The 16,343-nt window shown below is 38.6% G+C and overlaps 1 protein-coding gene across 3 annotated transcripts in view; it reads left to right on the top strand.

The window, feature by feature from the left end:
* Positions 1 to 16,343, top strand: part of SUGCT (succinyl-CoA:glutarate-CoA transferase) — a 336,504-nt gene that overhangs the window by 163,716 nt on the left and 156,445 nt on the right. Inside the window, exon 13 of one of the 3 annotated variants that reach the window (XR_015257778.1) lies at positions 464 to 545. The exons of the other annotated variants lie outside the window; for them this stretch is intronic. The gene's annotated coding sequence lies outside the window, so the exon portion shown is untranslated. The remainder of the gene's footprint in view (positions 1 to 463; positions 546 to 16,343) is intronic. 3 annotated transcript variants of the gene reach the window in all.

Genomic DNA, 16,343 nt, shown 5'->3' on the forward strand with positions numbered 1-16,343 from the left:
TGCTTTTGAAACAGTTGCAATTACTTGGGTTTTTTACAGCTGACTTGACTCAGTTAAATGCTTCCCTATTTTTAAAATTGGTGCTGGTTTATACTGTGCCCTATATCAAGATGAGTCTAGTGATGAGCAACAGCAGAAGGCAGAACAGGAAAACTATTATTTCATTTATATTCATATTTAGGCAGAAGGTTCTTCATATATTGGCTGAAGCTGGTTGTCTTAAATTGATGATTTAAATCTTCAGCAGTGTGACTAACTTCACGGCTTTACGTACAGTGGCAAGACTTGTCTGATGATTTGTGGATTTCCTTGCTTCCAAGCACCTGAGAAACAGAAATTTCTGCAAGGAATGTTTTATGAGCAGTTTAACATGCCAGGGCTTTGGAATATGTTTTGTTGTTCCTAAGTAGGTAAAGACAGAGATAGCTACAATAGAAAGAATTTACATTTGCTTTTTTTTCAGAGCAAGATGGGGTCTCCACCTGCTTGCACTTATTTTAGACTTTTCGTAAACTTGGATGGCTCCAGGGACTTGAATCTGAAAGGTACTGAGCATTTCTGACCCCAATCCATCAACCAGCATGCTTCTCGTGCAATGCTGCGTTCACAGCAGTGTGATTACTCATGCTTTTTTTACTTTGTACTAGTGTACGCTTTACAATATTTAATAGTTTCATTTTCATTATTGAATTTCATATATTCTTCCTCCTCTAAGGGGTTTTCCTCTCATATTTGTATTTCTGTTGTAACTGCCTGCCTCAGATAGTTTGTCTGTGTTCTGCATGGATGAAAAGCTAGGTGGTGTTGCTGGTTTGCATTTTTTTCAGAATTTTTTGCTGTGGTGTTAGTCCATATATGCCTAGTCTTTTTCTGTCTGCTGGAAATACTGTCTGTTCCTAGTCTTGCTTTTTGCCATGCAAATTCTTTGGACTTTTTTCTTTTCTTTTTTTTTTTTTTTTTTTTTTGGCAGGAGCAGTAATTGCAATTTTAATGTCAGGATGCATTCACTCAGTTCTCAGATGTGATAGCTGATCTACTGCTATTTTGTCTAGTGTATTTACAGTTTTAAAAAAAATTCTTTGGATGGAGGAGTGTGCTTCCTCCATTCATTGACATGCCACATTTCTCTGTAACACTGAATACCTAAGAACAATGCCAGCAATGTCAATTAAAAGATATGCATCAATGCAAAAAAGCGTAAGTACCATTATGATATAGTATAAGTTCTAGCTGTTGTTCTGTGCTGACTAACACAAAATCATTTGTCCTATTTAGTGAATTTACATATTTTTATGACTTGAGAACTTCATTTATTTCATGCAGTGTTGCATGGAACATACAATACAGTTTGTGAGTTCAGCCTTTGTATACCCAATGGTATATATGATACAGTCTGTTTCTCTGGGGTCCATACTGAGGCCAATACTATTTAAACTCCTCATTAATGACTTGGACAGTGAGATTTAGTGAACTTCAGCAAGTTTGCAGGTGACATCACATTGTCGAGAGTAGTTGATATGCTGGAGGGTAGGATGCCGTTCAGACCTTCACAGGCTGAACAAATGGGCTAGCAGGAATCTCCCGAAGTCCAAGAAAAGCAAATGTGAAGTCTTGCATATGAGATAGAATAGCTCCATGCAGCTGTACAGGTTAGGGATCAGCTGGATAGAAAGCAGCTTCACAGATAAAGACACAAAGATCTTCATGGACATCAAGTTGAACATGACTCAGCAGTGTGCTCTTGTGAGAAATATTGATTCCATGTTGCACCAAGTTAGTAAAAATCATAGCACCAGAAGTGCATGTTGACAGTATGAGAGACAATGGACACAAGTTGCAGCATGGGAAATTCAGATTAAATATAAGGCAGAAAAATTTTGCAGTGTAGTTAGGCAGGCTTTGGATCAGAGGTGATGTGAAATCTTCATCCTTAGAGACAGTCAATATGTGACTGAACAAGACCCTGAACAGCCTCACTGGACTTTAAAGTTGGCCCTGCTTTACAAGGGATTTGGACCAGAAGACTACCAGTGGTCCCAGAGGATCTAAATTACTCTAGCTGTATATTTAAAGTATGACTGCATTAATTGTTTCAAAGGATACAAGTGGTGGCATCTGACTAGGCATGCAAGCTAAATTGTATGACTACACAAACATTTCTTAACAGAGGTTTGTCAGAGTGCAAGCAACAGTTGAAACTGAAAAGGTAGGGAATTATCAATATCTCAGTAGTTTAGAGGCATGTTCAAGTTGAAATTTCAGCAGATCTGTTTTTATTTATTTCTTTTCACTGTTAGCATTCCTGCCCGTTTCTACAGTGGATGACTTTTTTACACTAATAAATTGGATCAGGTTGCCAGCACCTGCAGAGTAAGGACAAAGAGAGATTTCCCTGCCTAAAAGACATGTTTTTGTATAACTTTTTCTAGTCTAAAGGAAAAAAAAAAAGAAAAGAAAAGGGAGGGAGGGGAAGTGATTTTTAGGGTCCATTGTGTTAAAAAGTTTAAAAAAAGGTGCATAAACCAGACGGTTTTATTTAAAGCATCCAAAGCTGATAAGGGAAAAAAAATGAGGATACAACACACAGGCTGCAAATGCAGTTCTCATGATTTAAATCTGGAAGGCAGTACAGTACATCTGTTTAACATCTTGCAGTTTCAAGAACTCTGCCTTGAAAATCTTCTGTCACAGTGACACATGAAATAAAAGGTTATGTTATGACTTTCAGATGCAAACCTGTTAAAGTTTTATCTAATAGCATACCATCTTTTATTAACCCATTGCTGCTGCTCACCTATAACTCTTTTGCAAGCAGTTTTGGGAGAGATTCTACTGTGTAATGAAAAGAAATGTCAACTCAGACTGCAAAAATAATCCTGTAATGGCATTAAAAGACTTATTTGCCATAGGTAAATGGCAAATTTACATATCTGTATACCTCCTCATCTGTTTTCTCTATTGCTCTTAATGTTTTTCAGCTATGTATTTTTTTTTATTTGATTAAAGAAATGGAACAGGTTATTCTGTTTCTGACATAAACTTTGAGAACAATTAAGAGTGGCACAGAATAATTGAAACAGTTTCAAGATTTATGGATAAATTCCGGAATGGCTTAATGATGGTGTTCTTGATTCAGAGGTCTGAGATTAAGGCTATGAAGTTAAAAGAAATAAGGGTGTAGTGGTTGCCTTCTCCTTAATATTTACTACTTCTGCATCTCAGAATTTGAAAAAAATTATCAGCCTTTGCTTATAGAACAAAGCTATAGTATAAAAGTTCTGTTGTCAAAATCTTCTTGACAGAGCTGTGCTAGGAAATGTTTATCAGGCTAGGCTGAAGTTTGCTTACTTATAGAAAATGTGGTTAGTGCAAGAGTGGTTCTTCAGGGTCCTACACAGCAATTACCTAGGAGCCTAGTGCAAAATACAAGGTGTGCTATGGTTGATTTACTGGAAATTTTCCTTTAACCTCCTAAAATAGAATTTGGGGCAGACTGCCCTGGCTTGCCTGCCCCTCACGTATTAGTACCAGTGTTGCTCATTGAGTCAAAGACAAATGAAAGGCTTTAGCTACGTTGTCAGATAAGGCTGTGCAAACTTTAATCCAAACTTAATGGTTGAAGTCTGGTGGTTCCCAAAACTAGAGAATCTGGAGCTTGATTGTAACGCTTGTCACTTCCATGTTTTTTCGGAGTGCCTTCAGTTAAATTATTTAGCTACGTAGTGCTGTAGTTTCCATATTTACAGAATATGGAGAGTAATATTTACCTTGCTGAAACTTGCTTTATTCTTTGTCTGCAAGGTACTTAGAGATCCTTGGTTGAAATGTCAATGAGTGCTGCTATTTAATATGTTGAAGTGTGATTTGTTGGTTTTCTTTACGAGGCACAGATGCTCCCCAAGAAACAACGGTAATTTCTTTACCTCAAGGAGCTGATGCCACGCATACAGCAGACACATCACAACAGTGAGCTCTGCTGTGTGACCTACAGTGAGTGGGTGTGTGAAAGAGAGAGAGATAGCATTTCCTTCATAGACATACACACCCTCTGACCCAGACTAGAGAAGAATCTGCTTTGCAGAAGGTTTGCTTCAAGGGATTTTCCACATGTATTTTATTATGTTAAGGCTGATAGTGGTGACAAGTTGCACATTAAGTAACTGAGTCTTCAAAAATGTGCTGTTTATATTCTCTTTAGGAAAAGTGATATAATTCTGAGTTTTTCAGATAAACAAAGTCATTTTGTTATAGAATATGTTACTGTTGCATATGAACCTTGCTTTCATCTGCCCCATACCTACTCATTTTAGGCCTCTGGCTTTATATGATGATTACCTGCATGTTTAGGGACAAACGCATTCATATTCACTCAGTTAGTAGCCAGTGGTTTCCACCAGGGAAATAAGTTTAGTGTGCTGTTAGTAATTTGGTTTCTTAAGTATCGGCAAGGTCCTCAACATAAGTCAGTAAAACATGTGTTCCTAATCATTCCCTTAAAAAGGAGATATGGTCTATTTTCCATTAGGAATGGTGCTTACAGAAAATGAGTAAATACAGAATGAAATTTATCCGTGTACTATAAGTTCAGTGTGTGTGTGTGTGTGTGTGTGCATTCAAACATATATGTACATGTGTATGCTAAGGCATACTCCCAGTGAGTGTAACGTGATGACTGCTGTAACACAGCCAGACTTAGAGAACAAGTTCGTTGGTAGAAGAATTGGAAAATGCAGCTGTTCTCAAATTATTTTTTTTTCTCCCCTGCAGCCAGCAAAGTTCAAAACTTGCATGTGCATTATGTAATTGGCATAGAGGAGCCACAGTAAAGTTTATTTTTAGAGGTGTTGGGATTTTGATGTAGCTCTTGCTCAGAACAGAGTTCATAATGGCAGAAATGCAGCCCCCACCCCTCACAATGTGCTGTGCCAGTACACAGAATTGGAGACCAGCCTTGGCTGGACTGGTGATGTAGAGCATGGCACTGGAGAGTGGAAGTAGAGACAACTGTCCTACTTTGTAGGAGCTGTTTTGTCCCACTGAATCGGGAGGACACCAAGGGGCTTCCTGTTGGTACGTTACTCTCTTCTCTCTTAAAAGACCTGTCACAAGAGGACATATTAGCTGGCAGAAATTCAGTCCGGTTTCTCCCTTGACTTCTGGCAGCCTCCTGCTGCTGCGTATGGAGCCTTCTGGTGGCAGAGCAGCAAAGCAGAGCCCTCTTGGGCACTGGAGCAGGGGGACCATTTTGTTTGGTTTTAGCTAACTTTGTTGCGCTTAACACTCTAGGATTCATAAGATAAAAACCAGCAGACAAAGCAGTGCTTGGTTCTGCTTTGAGCACATACAGGCCAGGTGTGAAGCAGAATGTAAACTACAGCTTTTCTAGAGAAGCATTCTTGCTCAACTTTTTCAGCTGAATTTGCTTCTAAGGTAGCCTGTTCAAAGCTATTTGAAAATATTCCTCCTCTTCTGATACTACAATGAACAGAATCTAACCTACAGATGTGGATATAGACTGAGATAACAAAATGCCAGTGAAGGGACACAGGGCTCCTCCACTGTCTTCTAGGCTTGGTAATATCTGGATTGCTACATCTTTAATCACTCTTGGGCCTTTCTTTTTCTTTTAATCTCTATAGGCCACTACGTATGATCTGACTAATTGCTAACCAGAAACTTCCTGAGTAGTATGTTTGCAAGAGAAGAATTCACACTGATGAATGCTAAAATTTCATTCCAGAATTTTGGAAGTCATTGAAGAAAGGAAGTTTCCTTTCTTTCACAAGAACTGAAGCTGCTTCATATTTGACTATAAGTAAATCCATGAGCTGGATTTGTTTAGAGTTTAGTTTATTATTCTCATATACTGTGATTTTTTTTTTCTGTGTTTGTAAAAAAGAAACAAATAGGAACAAGACCTTTATTTTGCATTGAATATATATATTTTTTTTTTCTAATAGAAATGTATATTAATTAAAATTAAATTCTGGTTTCCAGGAAGAGGTCAATTTTCCAGGTACCAGTGTGAATATTTGTTTTCTCTCTTGTGATCTTTCTACTTTTGATTTAGTGGCATGCTGAAGCTGGTGACTTTGGAATGGACAGGTCAAGGCTGCAATATCAAAATTTTTTAGAGGTCACTGCTTGTGTTGTGACTCCCCTCCTCAAATGGAGTTTTGTAGCACAGATTCCAAGCCATATAACGGGCCTTGTTTTGCTGTGCTTTTCTCCTTTCCCTCACAAGCACTGTATTTCTCCTGAAAGGTAACTCGAATACTTTTTTCAAGTTGAACTTGGTCCTCATAAAACTTCATTGCTGCAGGGTAGTGTAATTTAGATGTGAAAGGTATTGCTCTGATCACATATCCTTACATAGGTGGCATATATAATACAGACCCACAGCTGGATACTCGGTATATACCCACCCTTTACTATTTGCATTTCAGGTTGAGGAACCAATTGTAATGCACATCAGTTCTTATCTTTAATCTAACAAGTCATACAACCACCATACACCCTGGTGAGGTACCATTGTTGCCTGACCTGGTTGAGAGATGGGGTATGCTTAGCTGTCCTGCAGCTGCACTGCAAGTTTCACTGTTGACATGCATTCCCTGTGTCACATCGGAGGCTGAAGTCATCGTTACCTTAGGATTCTCCGATTTCTATTGCATTTATGTACTCCTGCATCTGGCACTCTTGGCACTGGTTAGTTATGCATGTTTTCCTGCAGATTGTCGAGATAAATCTCTCCCTCTTCCTCTGACACTTGCTATATTGTCATCACTGATCCCTAGTCTTGTTATTCATGGTCTTGTTTTCGGATGAGGGAGGACATTAATTCTCAAAAATAAATGTGTTCTTATAAGCTTCACTCAAGTCAACGTTCCCCATTCAACAAAACTGCTTGAGCATGTCCATAACATCAACAGGACTTTCAGCATGTACTTAAAATACTTAAATGCTTAACTGGACAGGGATGGACTAAATCTTTCCTGAATCAGAGCCATATTTTTTGATGTGTCAGTTACACAACCTATTGCAGAATCTGCTTTGACAGATGGATCTAGGCAATGTGAAAGCCATAGAAAGGCATCTTTGTATGGAAGCTGGGTATTTCTTTTTATATTTTTTTTTCTTATGTTCATCCTAGCAATAGCATTTACCCTGCTTACTTTTTGAATATATGTATATATACATATGTGTGTGGATGAAGTTTGTATAAATGTGTATATTTCTTTATATATATAAATAAAAGAAGATTCTACTTGTATGTTGTTACTAGAACTTTATCTGTGCTAGAACAGAAAATTTGTTTTCGCTTTACTGTTCAGTGTGAGAATGTACAGTGTGCTAATGGACCCTGAATGATCTTTTTAAAATAAATTGCTATTGCTTCATCTTTCCAGAAAGAGTAAGATTTAATCTGGAAGCCATACATGTTCTCCTTCATGGCTGCACATTGCTGCTAATATTTCATTTGAGAGCATCTGTCTTAGGTTACAGTTATCTGTCTCTGGGCAAACTGGAGAGGAGGACTGACAAGAAGTTCAGGTGTGTAGGAGAAGATATGAACTGTTACCAGTCCTAGGTGCATAGCAGAAATAGCTCTTTGTAGAGATTTGTCCCTGAAGTTTAGGAAATTCAGGTTGTAGGTAGTCTGTGGAAGAGACGTATATTTTGGAGATTTCACCGAAATACCTGCTGTGAGTTAAGTTAGTTCAAAGGCATCATAAAGAAGCTGAGCAGCTGATTTTCAGCAATGAGATTTACAGGGAAAGGTGGTAGTTTTATTAGACCAACTAATAAAGTTAGTTTGAGGAAACTTTAAGGAAAATGCATCCTCAGTCCATGCTGAAATCAATAGAAGCTGACAATGTTCTGTTTCTCAAAATCAGACCATATTGTGGCAGATTAAAAGAGAGACACATTCAGAAAAAAAAGATGCTTTAGGGCAAATGCTTCCCAGTCTAAGGCTTGTGGGCAAATTGTTGCAATTAAGATCCTTGCTGTTGGTAAGAAAAAAAGAAAAATGAGAGAAATGCTTATAGTAAAGTATTTTACACTTGTAGTAGGACACTTTTTTACTCACAGTTCCAAAAAGATGCGGTTCCCTACATATTTCATTTTTCTGATTTTGATATACAAACAGTAACCAATATTTCAGTTTAATATGCATAGTTGATATTCAGATTATGCTTGTTAAAGAACGTCAAAATAGAAGCAAAATCTTTGATGTTGGTTAGTGCCCTTAGATAACATTTACTACATGTCAGGTGTGGCAGTCCCAGTTGGTGGTGAGAGCAGAATAGGTGGGTTATACCAGTGGCTGGCTTTCCCCTCTGAGGACTTTGACCAGTTTAAAACTTTTCAACTGATGGTGAGTTATTGCATGTCAGATGCTCCTCAGCAATTCTCCTTACATGCTATTGGCCACAGTCAATGTGATGCAAACTTTGTGACTTTTGTGTCAGTGAACAAGATATATCACTTCACGTTTTCCATGCACTCTGTGAAAACCTGGGCACAGGGACTCAAGGTAAAACACAGAACAGTCTCTGTCAATGTGTAGTCTTCCCCTGTGCCCTCCCCAAGTACTGACTATGCAATTCACGTAACCTCTCAACACTGAGAACTTGGAAGATGGAAAACCATAGTTTTTCAAAAAGCAATCATGAGACCTATCTGTGACTTTCTACCTATCTGACCTTCTATCTGGAATGGTATGTATCTAGACACAAAGGAATGTCACAAGAAGAAAGGAAAATTACCTCACACTGCAATTGTGTCAGTCTTCAACTTAAGAACATATTTTTCTTGATCATGGTTTTGAACTCTGAAATGAAATTTTCAAAACTTCTAAGCCATACAGCATTGCTAAGTAACCAAAAATATAGGTAGGTAGTATAGCAAATTTCAAAGACAAAGTGGCTTTACATCAGGCGTGTGGTCGTCAGGACAAGAAATGAGATCTCTTGTGTTATATGAGAATATTACTCGAACATTTTCTGCACTTTTAGGATTTTGGAAGGGTACAGGATATTTCAAAATTTTGTTTAGTGGTTTGCATTTGTTTGTTTGTTTTGTCTGCAAACTAGTCCATTTTTCAAGCAGCAAGGTCAAACTGCTGCGAGCTGAAATTTTGCCAAGTATCACTGATTTTGATTGTTCATATAGTAAAACATGGTGGTTTCAATTTGGGTTTTGCCATTTATTTTCAAGTTTTCTTGCATCAGAAGCTTGAAGCAAAACAAGAGTATGAAAAAACTGGCAGAAAGAGCGACTGGGGAATAAAAATATCCAAGCCTCACTCATCTTTATAGTTTACCTTTCTGTGGGATAAAGAAAGTGCAAGCAGTATGCAAGTGAATTGAAACTATTGAGCAGAGAATTCTGTGTTCTCAGTTCATGTCATGAAGGAAATGTAGAGAGAGCGCATGTTATGACAACTCTGTCAGGGACTGACTGATTTATAACTTTTTCTACATTTTATTTTATTATTTTACTGTATTTGCATTGAGACTTTCAAACCTACTTTCCTGTGAAAACTAGTTTCTCAAAGAGTGGACTTGACTGTCCAAAGCTGAACTGAAACGGGAAACCTGTGCTTGGCTTTTGGCTAATACATCACATAGTGCTGAGATGACGCTCCTGTCCAGCTGGAAATATTCAGTTCATTGTTCATCCATCACGATCAGGATGTGTCATGGGGGTTGGCTTGTTTGTTCTATTTTTGTTTCTTTCCTTTTTGCCTGCATGGTTAAATAGTTTTAAGTGCATAAATTATAACCGGGGCTTTATCCTAATACATATGTCTGTCTGTGCAATGTTTTTATCAGTAACACTCTTTTAGGGGGTGGAGAGGAGAATGTACCTCATTCTGAATCATAGTCTAGCTTCCACTGGGTTTGTGCCCTGCTCCCTTTTCTTCTCCAGGCTATCACATTTTTTTCTTTCTTCAGGGGTTTGATTGCTGTATTTGTTTTCCAGCTTAGCAATACAGACAGATTATTACTGCATGCTATTTAGGGGACTGTGGTATCTGATGGATTAAGCATAAATCTGTCTGGGAATACTGGGGGTTCTGATTTGGTTCTGAGGGTAACGTACTGTTTGGCATTAAGAAATTCATTTAACAGTGCACCCCTAAAAGTAAAAAGGTGTGTTAGTTAACATAAGAAAGAACATATTAAAGTTAATTTGTAATAAGATGCTTACTGAAGATGTGGCAGTTTATAATTTTTGATGTTTTGAGGTTGGAGGAAATGTAAGATAAATGCTAGGCATGGTTATAGGGTTAGCTTATATCGTTAACATGGTACCATTGATAAAAGCTTCTTAGTTTTTACTGTAATTTTTTAATATGTTAACTACCATTCATGAGCAACTGGAATATAACAATACTGTGCTTTATGAATATATGAACAACTTCTGTGAAATACAGTTCTAACATCCTACAATAGGTACAGTACTTCATAACTCAATTATGTTTTTAGAATTTATACGTACATATTTGTGTGTATATACAACACATGTAATATTATAAAAAAAATTTTAAGGAATAACTATCTCATTCTCCTTATTACTGTTTTCATTTTCATGAAGCACATTTTTTAAAGTATGAAAATTATTACTTTTAATTTTATGCAAAACCAGGATAGATCAGAGAGCAGGTAATGAATTTACATAATTTGGTTCCAAATTTATTTTATCTGCTGAGCTTGGATAAGAAAAAATAAAATTTACAACTAAAGTTAAATGAGTTATTTCCCCTGCAATGGAAATAATGATAAATCCTGATTTCTGGAGGGTAATGTAATATTAGTATTAACAATTTGAGTAATGTCCTGCATATGTTAACTAGTCGGGTAACACCAAAGGAAGGAAGCAGTGTGCAGTTGCATACAGAGTAAGAAAATAGAAGGAAAAAAACCTGCAAATTATAAATGTGTGGCCTGTGCCAAATTTATATGAGATGAGTTTAAAATGTATTATTGATCGCTAGCACAGATTTATAACTTAGTTGCCGAGTGTTGCATAGAATCACTATGTTAGCAGAGGTGTAAATTATTAAATACTTCTAGCAGTCTGTAGATGTAGGACATAAGAAAACTTTAGTGGTAATCTTTTTGACCTTTTGCTTTACTAATTCTAATATGCTTTAAACCTTTAGACTGAGAGTTGATCCATTTTCCTTGTGCTTTTTAAAGAAGAGATTAATGTACTGCTTTGGTGCGCTTAATTAGTAGCAAAACCGCTTTTGTTATGCTTTGTAATATTACATAGCAATCCAACTGAAAGAGGAGGAAAATTGTGAGTAAACGTGAATAAATAAGGAAGTTATTAGATTATATGAAAATTGTTTGGATTCTGATGGAAGTTTCTGTAATCTCCTAATGGCACTAAGTACAGTTTAATTACTAATGCCAAAAAAGGAGGCTGAACATGGAAGGGAGGGAATCTTTCTACTTGTTACCACTTATGATTTTCTAAAAGCTATCCATATGGGTCCACTTGATCTGGACTTATAGGCAAGTTGGTCTCTAGCCAGATGCTCCATCTCCTTGAGCTCACACCTCTCTATAGAGCTCTAATGTTCCCCTGAAGAGTACTTTTTTTTTTTTTTTTAAACTCTCTAATTTAGATTTGGCAGTTGAAGCATGATGGCAATTGAATGTTTTGAGAATGAGCAATAAATAAAGCTTTAAAACTTCCATTATTTTGTCTCTCAGTTGCTGTGCTATGCAGTTGCATAAGCATCCGTAGGCTAATGTAGTGGAAATCAGATTGGATTACATCTGCTAAGGTCACATTTTGGTTAGATTTTTTTTTAATTTTTTTTTTCTCCTTTCCTCCAAAGCTCCAGCTATCCTCATTTGTATCATAAATAGAGGAATATAAAGGAAGAGTGCTTTATTTTATGAGACAATGCCCAACAAGGAATTGATTGAATGAAGAAGGTAGAGTTTGGCTAATCTGAACAACATAGTTGTAATGAAACATGATTTCTCCCCACCCCCCACCTCACCGCTGTATAAATACCATGTAATCCTCCTCTCTTCTTCCACCATGGTAACCTGTTGTTGTGCCTCTGCCTGCTCAATGTTTAATCTGCATGTCATATGGCTCCTTCAAGCTGTGCAAGCCCCTGTAAACTACAGGGATTTGTGCCTTTTTGCCAAAGCAATCTAGCAAGGTAAAAAGCCACTAGATTTTGGAAAACATAGGGTATCTCTATGGTCGCAGTGTGTTCTCCACCCTTCTGCAGAGATTTGAAGGCAGCAAAGGAGAGTGTGTGGGTTTTCTTGACTGCATGTCACGAAGGTAGTTGGGTCACAGACTCACTTCCAATGTCCCAGTCTTGGCACTGGGATTGTAAGAATTACAGGAGTTGCTTGCAGAGCCAGGGCTGAGAGAAATCACATGTAGATCACTGTATGGGATGTGGACGTCAAGTGTGTGCATGAAAGACTAGAGGTTTTTTGGTTGGTTGTTTCTTCCTCTCTTGTGTGCAGTGCAGGGTGGTTATGTAGATGGCTATGTAAAAGCTGAAGAATGCTGAGATGATGTAAGTCTGCAAAGCAGTAAGCACGAAACGGTGCTCAAGTAAAATCAGATCGCGAAACTGGGCACATGCAAAATAATCCAGACTCTGCTAAATAATCTCTAAACTGTGTTTGTCTGTAGATTCACATGAAGAAAACCAGAAATACCCCTTAAAAGTAAAAAATTTAATTTTATCTGATTCATACTCAAGATCAAAACTGGAAAACGTAAGATTACTTCTTCTTAATGTTCTCTAGAATACTCTAGTGTACTTATTCAGCCCCAAAGGGTAACTGTTAAGTATTATTACTTTATTATTTTTAAAAGCTTGGACCATTTTCCGGAATATCTGGACTCCTCGAAAATTTGCAATACCGTACTGGAAATTTCGTAACATACTTTCTCGTAAAGTTTCTGACCTTTTCTTCCTCTGGTTGCACTGTAACAACCATTCTTCTAGTATTCTGAGAATTATCTTTCTTGTTTTATTTAGAAGCAGGAAATGCGTGTTAATTTTGCACGGGAGGGGGAATGATTACGTTTTCTGAACTTCCAGAAACAGTTCAAATCAAGGCTTGACTGAGAAGCTTTGCTTTCGTTTTTCTTCCTTTCCTTTCAAGAGTCTAGTTCATCTGAAATACAGCTTGGAGTTGGAGCAAACTATGGCAGCAGGGGAATGCATGTTGTCCTACAGTAAAGGGAGGGTAGGTCAAATACATGCTATTGCATTCCGTTATGCATTGTGCAGGCAAATACAGCCTTCACACTTCCCACCCTTTCTGTCCCTCAACAGATACTACTTAAGGAATGAATTGGGTGTTCTTGATGCTTTACTTTGTTCTTTCTTCAACAAGTATTGCCTGTGCTGTGTTCTTCTAGAAAATATTTGTAGTTTGATTGAGGCATCTCTTTTGCTTTTAGCCACTGTGGACCTCAGAGCGTTCTGAACCTATTGAGGTTAATTATATTATACAGCTACCAATCCTGTTAGAGACTAAAACTGCTTTAAGTGAAAAAAATTGAAATTTGTTTTTTTTTCCTGACAAGAAAGCCATAGGCAAAAGAAGTGACAGTAAAGCTTCATTAAGTGTTTCATTCTAACATGCCATGTGGATGCTTTTATTCTCAAAGGCAGCCATTTTGTGGTTTCCTTTTCAGAGGGACTAAGTGAAACAATATAAAGATGCACTGTTTGAAGTAAGCATGTCTGCAGAGGGACGTACTATTCAATTTTTGTTTGTTTGTTTTGTTTTGTTTTGCCAGTTACTGATCTTTTTTTCTCAAGTCTTAAATCATCAGTAGCATACCATGCTCTGTTCAGAAAAGATTTTCATTTCATATGACTGAAGGTGCACAAGTCCATGCGACCTGATGAGATGCATCCACGGGTCCAGAGGGAACTGGTGGATGAAGTTACCAAGCCACTGGCCATCATATTTGAGAAGTTGTGGCAGTCTGGTGAGCTTCCCACTGACTGGAAAATGGGTAACAACCCCCGTTTTTGAAAAGGGAAACAAGGAAGACCTGGGGAACTACAGGCCAGTCAGCCTCACCTGTGCCTGGCAAGGTCATGGAGCAGATTCTCCTGGAAACCATGCTAAGGCACATGGAGAGCAAGGAGGTGGTTGGTGACAGCCAACATGGCTTTACCAAGGGCAGATCGTGCCTGACCGATTCGGTGGCCTTCTGTAGCGGGGTGACAGCATTGGTGGATGAGGGACGAGCAACGGACATCATCTACCTGGACTTGTGCAAGGCATTTGACACTGTCCTACATGACATCCTTCTCCCTAAGCTGGAAAGACAGGGATTTGACAGACTTGGTGGATAAGGAATTGGCTGGATGGCCACACTCAGAGAGTGGTGGTCAACAACTCATGTCCAGATGGAGGCTGGTGTTCCTCAGGGGTCAGTATTGGTCAGCCCTGTTTAACATATTTGTTGGTGACATGGACAGTGGGATAGAGTGCACACTCAACAAGTTTGCTGACGACACCAAGCTATGTGGTGTGGTCGACACGCTGGAGGAGAGAGATGCCATCCAGAGGGACCTTGACAGGCTGGAGAGGTGGGCCTGTGCAAACCTTATGAAGTTCAACCAAGCCAAGTGCAAGGTCCTGCAGATGGGTCGGAGCAATCCCAGGCACAAATACAGGCTGGGTGGAGAATGGATTGAGAGCAGCCCTGAGGAGAAGGACTTGGGAGTGCTGGTGGACAAGAAGCTCAACATGAGCCGGCAATGCACACTCGCAGCCCAGAAAGCCAACTGCAATTGGGTTGCATCAAAAGAAGCATGGCCAACAGATTGAGGGAGGTGATTCTGCCCCTCTACTCTGCTCTCATGAGACCCCACCTGGAGTACTGCATCCAGCTCTGGAGCCCCCAACATAAAAAGGATGTGGACCTGTTGGAGTGAGCCCAGAGGAGGGCCATGAAGACGATAAGAGGGCTGGAGCACCTCTCTTATGAGGACAGGCTGAGAGAGTTGGGGCTGTTCAGCCTGGAGAAGAGAAGGCCCTGGGGAGACCTTATAGCGGTCTTCCAGTACCTCAAGGGGGCTTATAAGAAAGATAGGGAGAAACTCTTTAGTTTTGATAGGCCTGTTGTGATAGGACGAGGGGTAATGGCTTTAAAATAGAGGAAGGCAGATTCAGACTAGATATAAGGAAGAAATTTTTTCCAATGAGGGTGGTGGAACACTGGAACAGGTTCCCCAGAGAGGTGGTGGATGCCACATCCCTTGAAGCACTGAATGTGAGGTTGGATGAGGCTCTGAGCAACCTGATCTAGTTGGGGATGTCCCTGCTCCTTGCAGGGGGGTTGGACTAGGTGACCTTTAGGGGTCCCTTCCAACCCTAATGATTCTATGATTCTGTATTTCTTTGTCATGGTGTAGATCTGACCACAGAAGGTTTTGCTGCCTATAGGCTTGACTTGTGTTTCAGTAGCAATATTGACTGATGGTGACCAAGTGAATTGGGTGAAGACTCCAGCTATGTCAGTGAAGGACATCTGGTCATCTAGATATCACAAGACTGTGTTTAGTCTTAAGTGCTGAAATAATAGAGGTGAGGTTGAGGGTAAGAAAATGGGACAGATAACTGTGAAACATCTGATATGCTGTCAGATTGAATTGACATTTCCTTTATTTCAGGACTAAGGGCAAATAGAGGAACCAGAGAATCGTCAGTAGTTTTATTGTCTTTGTGCTTAACTATTTACTTAAGGAAACAAAACCTCATTTTTCTAGTAGTTTGCAACAATTTTATATTCCAGAAGATTCTCCTCTGTATGTGGAAGGACTCTTGACAAATCAAGAAACCAACTAATTTTCATTTTGCGATTTTAAATTTGCCTAGAAAAGATGTATTGATGGATATAGAATACCACTGCTGAACAGAAGTTTAAAAGTGATCCCAGACCTCGGAAAAGCTCCAACTAGACTATCTGAACTCTGTGCACATAAATAATAAGCTTTTGTTAAAGCCCTAAGGCTGCTTGGTAAAAACTGCAAATCCTGATAAATTAGTTATAATATATAGTCCTCAGAATAGATGAGTACAGACTTGGAACTGAAACATTTTTACAGTCCATTAGCCATTTTCTTTTCCTTGAATTCAGAGGAAAAGCATATCGGTCACAAAAATATACTATTACTATTTCTTAAAATGTGAGATTTTTTTCACACGTTGGAAATAGCTCTGAAGAATGCTGGTATTGTCTCTTACTTTGTTGGCTGCTGGACTCCATGCTATCCTGTCAGGATTTTATTTTTCTGCTGTATGCAGAATCTTCTA

This window comes from Chlamydotis macqueenii, chromosome 2 (genome assembly GCF_036417535.1).
Source record: "Chlamydotis macqueenii isolate bChlMac1 chromosome 2, bChlMac1.mat, whole genome shotgun sequence".
In the NCBI taxonomy this organism is placed as follows: domain Eukaryota; kingdom Metazoa; phylum Chordata; class Aves; order Otidiformes; family Otididae; genus Chlamydotis; species Chlamydotis macqueenii.